At 56.1% G+C, this 7618-nt stretch overlaps 1 pseudogene; it reads left to right on the top strand.

Annotated features, from left to right (window-relative positions):
* The first annotated feature begins 209 nt into the window (after positions 1-209).
* LOC146863458 (uncharacterized) lies at positions 210-3130 on the top strand (annotated as a pseudogene).
* Positions 3131-7618: the final 4488 nt, after the last annotated feature.

Raw genomic sequence — 7618 nt, 5'->3', positions numbered from 1 at the left:
GAGACCCTTCTCCCACCTCGCCGCCAAGACATGGAACACCCTCCCACTGAGCCTACGACAGACCCAAGACCTGCTGACCTTCAGGAGGATGCTCAAGACCTGGCTGTTCGATCAGTAGCCCCCCCCCCCCCAGCGCCTTGAGACCCTCGCGGGTATGTAGTGCACTTTACAAATGACTAATTCATTGATTGATTGATTGAATGACTCAAATGCCAGAAGAGATCCGCTCCCAAACAGATCTCCCACAGTATCCAGCACAGCCAGCCCCAGCACAGCCAGCCCCAGCTCAGCCAGCCCCAGCTCAGTCAGGCCCAGCACAGCCAACCCCAGCACAGCCAGCCCCAGCACAGCCAGCCCCAGCCCAGCCAGCCCCAGCTCAGCCAGCCCCAGCTCAGTCAGCCCCAGCACAGCCAGCCCCAGCACACCCAGCCCCAGCACAGCCAGCCCCAGCTCAGTCAGCCCCAGCACAGCCAGCCCCAGTACAGCCAGCCCCAGCTCAGCCAGCCTGAGCTCAACCAGCCCCAGCACAGCCCCAGCACAGCCAGACCCAGCTCAGCCAGCCCCAGCACAGCCAGCCCCACCACAGCCAGCCCCAGCTCAGCTATCCCCAGCACAGCCAGCCCCAGCACAGCCAGCCCGAGCTCAACCAGCCCCAGCACAGCCCCAGCGGCAGCCAGCCCCAGCACAGCCAGACCCAGCTCAGCCAGGCCCAGCACGGCCATCCCCAGTTCAGCCACCCCAGCACAGTCAGCCCCAGCACAGCCAGCCTCAGCACAGCCAGCCCCAGTACAGCCAGCCCCAGCTCAGTCAGCCCCAGCACAGCCAGCCCCAGCAAACCCAGCCGCAGCACAGCCAGCCCCAGCTCAGTCAGCCCCAGCACAGCCAGCCCCAGTACAGCCAGCCCCAGCACAGCCAGCCCCAGCTCATTCAGCCCCAGCACAGCCAGCCCCAGTACAGCCAGCCCCAGCTCAGCCAGCCTGAGCTCAACCAGCCCCAGCTGAGCCCCAGTGCAGCCAGACCCAGCTCAGCCAGCCCCAGCACAGCCAGCCCCAGCTCAGCTATCCCCAGCACAGCCAGCCCCAGCACAGCCACCCGAGCTTGACCAGCCCCAGCACAGCCAGCCCCAGCCCAGCCAGCCCCAGCTCAGCCAGCCCCAGCTCAGTCAGCCCCAGCACAGCCAGCCCCAGCACACCCAGCCCCAGCACAGCCAGCCCCAACTCAGTCAGCCCCAGCACAGCCAGCCCCAGTACAGCCAGCCCCAGCTCAGTCAGCCCCAGCGCAGCCAGCCCCAGCACAGCCAGCCCCAGTACAGCCAGCCCCAGCTCAGTCAGCCCCAGCACAGCCAGCCCCAGTACAGCCAGCCCCAGCTCAGCCAGCCTGAGCTCAACCAGCCCCAGCACAGCCCCAGCACAGCCAGACCCAGCTCAGCCAGCTCCAGCACAGCCAGCCCCAACACAGCCAGCCCCAGCTCAGCTATCCCCAGCACAGCCAGCCCCAGCACAGCCAGCCCCAGCTCAACCAACCCCAGCACAGCCCCAGCGGCAGCCAGCCCCAGCACAGCCAGACCCAGCTCAGCCAGGCCCAGCACGGCCATCCCCAGTTCAGCCACCCCAGCACAGTCAGCCCCAGCACAGCCAGCCTCAGCACAGCCAGCCCCAGTACAGCCAGCCCCAGCTCAGTCAGCCCCAGCACAGCCAGCCCCAGCAAACCCAGCCGCAGCACAGCCAGCCCCAGCTCAGTCAGCCCCAGCACAGCCAGCCCCAGTACAGCCAGCCCCAGCTCAGCCAGCCTGAGCTCAACCAGCCCCAGCAGAGCCCCAGCGCAGCCAGACCCAGCTCAGCCAGCCCCAGCACAGCCAGCCCCAGCTCAGATATCCCCAGCCCCAGCACAGCCAGCCCGAGCTCAACCAGCCCCAGCACAGCCAGCCCCAGCACAGCCAGCCACAGCTCAGCCAGCCCCAGCTCAGTCATCCCCAGCACAGCCAGCCCCAGCACACCCAGCCCCAGCACAGCCAGCCCCAGCTCAGTCAGCCCCAGCACAGCCAGCCCCAGTACAGCCAGCCCCAGCTCAGCCAGCCTGAGCTCAACCAGCCCCAGCACAGCCCCAGCACAGCCAGACCCAGCACAGCCAGACCCAGCTCAGCCAGCCCCAGCACAGTCAGCTCCAGCTCAGCTATCCCCAGCACAGCCAGCCCCAGCACAGCCAGCCCGAGCTCAACCAGCCCCAGCACAGCTCCAGTGCAGCCAACCCCAGCACAGCCAGACCCAACTCAGCCAGGCCCAGCACGGCCAGCCCCAGTTCAGCCACCCCAGCACAGTCAGCCCCAGCACAGCCAGCCCCAGCACAGCCAGCCCCAGTACAGCCAGCCACAGCTCAGCCAGCCCCAGCAAAGCCAGCCCCAGCACAGCCAGCCCCAGCACAGCCAGCCCGAGCAAAGCCAGATCCAGCACAGCCAGCCCCAGCACAGCCAGCCCAAGCTCATCCAGCTCCAGCACAGCCCCAGCGCAGCCAACCCCAGCACAGCCAGACCCAGCTCAGCCAGGCCCAGCACGGCCAGCCCCAGCTCAGTCAGCCCCAGCACAGCCAGCCCCAGTACAGCCAGCCCCAGCTCAGCCAGCCTGAGCTCAACCAGCCCCAGCACAGCCCCAGCAGAGGCAACCCCAGCACAGCCAGACCCAGCTCAGGCAGGCCCAGCACGGCCAGCCCCAGTACAGCCAGCCCCAGCACAGCCAGCCCCAGCACAGCCAGCCCCAGTACAGCCAGCCCCAGCTCAGCCAGCCCCAGCAAAGCCAGCCCCAGCACAGCCAGCCCCAGCACAGCCAGCCCAAGCAAAGCCAGATCCAGCACAGCCAGCCCCAGCACAGCCAGCCCGAGCTCAACCAGCTCCAGCACAGCCCCAGCGCAGCCAACCCCAGCACAGCCAGACCCAGCTCAGCCAGGCCCAGCACGGCCAGCCCCAGCTCAGTCAGCCCCAGCACTGCCAGTCCCAGTACAGCCAGCCCCAGCTCAGCCAGCCCGAGCTCAACCAGCCCCAGCACTGCCCCAGCACAGCCAACCCCAGCACAGCCAGACCCAGCTCAGCAAGGCCCAGCAGGGCCTGCCCCAGTACAGCCAGCCCCAGCACAGCTAGCCCGAGCAAAGCCAGACCCAGCACAGCCAGACCCAGCACAGTCAGCCCGAGCTCAACCAGCTCCAGCACAGCCAGCCCCAGCACAGCCCAGCGCAGCCAACCCCAGCACAGCCAGCCCCAGCTCAGTCAGCCCCAGCTCAGCCAGCCCCAGCTCAGCGAGCCCCAGCTCAGCTTCCCTAACTGTGGTCCCCCAAGAGTGATGAGACTCAGCAGTTGTGTCACCGGAGCATTTGAGACCCTGGTGTGAGTCCTTCCTAAAGCCCTCAGATAACTCTGGTGAGCCCCTTATTCGAGTCGTGGGAGGTCTCACTGTCTCCTGTTGTTGTGAAGAAGATGGATGCGAAGCCTAGCCCTGTTTTTTGTAATTGCCCCCTCTGCTAATTCGCTCAGGTTCAACTGAGCCACGTACTATCCATTGTGTTTATAAAGTAATATAGTTCAAAGTCAGGCACCCCCATGACCAACCCGCCTCTTCAACTTCCCTATGGTCATCCTACATCTCTCACAACACCAAATTAAAATATCTGCTAACGTGTCCACTTCCTTATGTACATCTGAGGGCCACCACTGGTGGAGTAGTGGGGTGATACCATAGGCCAGCAGCATCGCCATTCTCGTCAGAGATCCTTCCAACCACGGAGAGCGGTGAGGTTCAGCAAAAGTTATCGGGGGTCAAAGGGCAGAGATACTCTGCTCCACGGTGGCATTTAGGAGATCTTCAGCTTAGGGATATTTCTGCAGTCCCAAGTATTTAAAGGTAATGTCTCCTCACCATGTCATCATGTTGCCCAATCCAGTCTCCTCTCTGCTTACTGTGGTGTTCGGGGGGAAGAAACCAGGGGCCATATTATCAAGAATGGCAATAATATTAAAGGCAGGAAACTGCCACTAAAGCGGCGATAATGGGCTTGATAATATGCCCTTGAGAATTCCCATAGAAGCCCAGGTACACACCAGAACCAGTTTCCTGCCGCTAAAGCGGCGATAATGTTATCGCCGTTCCTTGATAATATGGCCCCAGATTTTGACTGGTTTATGCATAGTCCGGAGAGAGACCCAAACTCAGAGAGTAACCCTTGATGGGATGTAGGTCTGCTTCAACGTCACAGATATAAACCAACAGGTCATCAGCATAAAGGGATACATCTTGGACTCCTCCCCGTAAGCAGATCCTCCCCCTCCTACCCCCCCCCCAGTCCCACTCTGTTCCTCCTAAGCTCTACCATGAAAGGCTTGACTGCTCAGGCAAAGAGCATGGGGGGGACTGGGCGCCCTCGCCTCCTCCTCCTGAGGATGTGATCGCCTCTCCAGTGCACACCCGAGGAAGTGCCCAACAGTGGACTCCATCTGCACAGGTTTCCTTCAAGCCCATGCTTGCACAGCACCCGCCAAAGGAAACAGCAGCTCCATCTGCATTTGAATTCACATGTGTGTGCTGGCATGGAGCTGTTACAGTGGTAACTGCATGTTTACCTGTGTTTTTCTTGCTGTAGCTGATTATGTCTCAGTTAGGCCTCAATGGCATCTTGTTCAAAATGAAAGTCATATTATTCTTTATAATCTGTTTACAATCTGCCTGGCAGCACGTGCAGCATATTTCAGCAAGACACTCGAAGAGCTCAGGAGAAGAGGATCCTTTAGCGTCACTTCCGGAGGTCCTTCTGCTCGCACGCGGTATAACATGGGTTACCTTCCTGCACACTGGCTCACTGTTGCTTCTGTGACTCGTGTGTTCTGTCACCTCCCGGTGTCATTAGATCAGAAGGGCCAAATCAATATTAATGTAGTGGGCTAGTGATGAGACGATGTGATGTTTTGAGATGTAAAACTGATTTGTTGGCGCAATGATCACGCCATGCTGACTTTCGATGCAAGAAAACTGTGTATAAACTGTTGGGTTTGGGGGCGAGCAGGAGACTTTCCTGACCCCCAGGGATGCTGTCCAATTTCACCTGGTTTTGCTGCACATTTCCGACTTGGTCTATTTCTGATTTTGTCTATTATTGTGCATTATTCCTATTACTGAGAGCCTTGGTGGCAATGATTTTATGCACATCAATGAGGCTATTTCTGCATCTGTATTTTACTATTTCTGTATTGAATTTGTGCAATAAACCTTCATGGCTTTCTAAATTCCTCTTTAGAAGTAGCTTTTGAGTTGGCCATTTCCTTATTGACTGTATTTTGAAATGCTGTTTTGAATCTTGTCTCTGGGACATTTGAGGTTAACAAGAGCCCTGATTTACCCAACCTCTGGATGCGCCACTGCAATGTAGGTTTTCTAGGGTTTAGCACGCAATGAACAATGTTGCCTCCTGCTTCCTAAACATGCGAAGTACGATCTTCAAGTGGCTCCCAGAAAACACCAGACGGACTGTCACACAAGTGCTCATCACAAGCAGGCTTGACTACGGCATTGCACTCTACGCTGGCATCTCCAAGCAACTCCTACAAAGAGTCCAGACCACCCAGAACGCCACCAAGACTCATCCTAGACCTCCCGTGCCGCACCCACATCGTACCGCACCTCAAGGAACTCCACTGACTCCCCATTCACAAATACAGTCAATTCAAACCACTGACTCACACTTGCAAAGCCCTACACAACATCGGAACAACAAACATTAATAACCGCATACACTTTCACCAGCTGACCGGACATGTGCGCTCTACCTCACCCACACTCGCACCACCCCCACATGCACGAAAGCCGATCTTTCTCCTGCATTGCACCCAAAACATGGAACGACGTCTCCTAGCATATGAGGGCCTCCTCCTCACTTCTTGAGTTCTACAAAGAGCTGAAGACCCGGCTCTTCGAATAACTCCACGAGGATCATACTCTCACTCACTCGCTCAAGCGCCTGGATACCCTCACAGATGACTAGTGCTCTCTGCAAGTCTGACTTACACAACAAATCTTCTCTGTATCATGTTCGTAAACTCCTTTGTCACGCTGTGCTAACAATTGCATAAGTAATCCTGAATATATCAACCCTTTGATCACATGTAGTTGTTTTATATTAGTGTGAAGCTTCTCGTGACACTGAATATGCTTGCTAATTTTCACGGCTCGAGTAGACTCTGAAACGTTGGGGCTTAGAGTTGTCCCTTGCATGTTTCCTGGCAGTGTATCCTCGTTTCCAAACCTGGCAAGTGGAAGCTGGATTTTGTGAGAATGATGGGGACAGTATTTTGTATATGAATGCTATCGTCTCCTCAGGGTTGTGTAGCAGTTCCTCAAGGGGAGATCCTGCAACCCGCACATTAGATACGTTTTCACTGAGAGTAACACGCTTCTGTCATGTAACTATACTTTATAGACTTGTATTAAGAGAAATCCTGTGCATGTTGGTTTAATTTTGATGTATTTTAGCTTCAGGCTCCAAATGACCATTTCCCAGCCAGATCCCTCGACATCTGGATTGACAGCTGTCTTTGATCCTCTGCTTTGCTTCCTGCTACTTTGTATTAAGTGCAGGTTGGACTTTAGGCTTCCCAATGTGTGGTCTTTTTTTGTTTTTCACCTTCTCAATGCTTTGATGGTCACTCATTGGGCGGCAGTGACTCATGCAATCCTGAGTACTCCTGCCGCCATCTTTCAAGACGTGTGGCCTCCATCTGCGTGCCCTCAGCAAACTCCTCTGCGCACCACTGTAGCCGATCTATGCTGAGACCAGGCGCTTTGGTCCTTATAGGATCCTGACCGCCCCCGCGTCTAGGTACATAACGCTCTGTCATCTGGACACCAGTTACAATGGGGGCAGCCCCTGCAAATCTGACACTGTACCACACTCCTGCACATGGAAGGCTCATTATTGAGAGCTTTTATACTACTGAGTTTTTGAGCAAATTACGTTTACTTTATCGACATTCCCATTTTTGTATCACAGTTACATTATGGATAGCCATATTAAAATAAAAAAAAAGCAGGAAAAGGAAATTATGAAGTCACTATTACAGCTGCTGCTTTATACCTTGAGTTGGATGTGGCCTGAAGAAGCAGGGAAAAAAATGGAAAAGAAGAGGTGAGAGAAACAGATGTCAATGCCTGAACATTGTGGGGTCTTCTTCAACCTGTCCACGGTATAGAGACGCCCTCCAGAAGCCGTGTTTGATCCAATCCATATGTACACTGGGGGATTACAGTATCCCAAAAAAGTGGATTAAGGAAAGCTTGCAAAAACAAAACCTGGATTGAGCAGATGGAGCGTGGACTCAAGAAGGGAACCACAGCTGGATGGCAGGATGGACTGAAGAATACAGGAACCTGGAGGGCACAATTCCAGCAGACCCCTGGACCTCTGGAACAAGGTCAAGAAACTGTGGAGCTCTGCACTTCGACTGTTGCCATGCAGGAAGAAGCGGCTCTAAAGCTGCTTATAGACAACTGCCACAAGAAGGAGCTAATAAGAAGTTCTTCTATCTTGGATTGGAAGCTACAGGAAAGTTCTGGAACTTTCTAGAGGTTTAAAGAAGGTTCCAGAA

The sequence above is a fragment of the Triturus cristatus genome, chromosome 2_2 (genome assembly GCF_964204655.1).
Source record: "Triturus cristatus chromosome 2_2, aTriCri1.1, whole genome shotgun sequence".
Taxonomy (NCBI): domain Eukaryota; kingdom Metazoa; phylum Chordata; class Amphibia; order Caudata; family Salamandridae; genus Triturus; species Triturus cristatus.
This window is presented reverse-complemented; position numbering and strand designations above follow the sequence as displayed.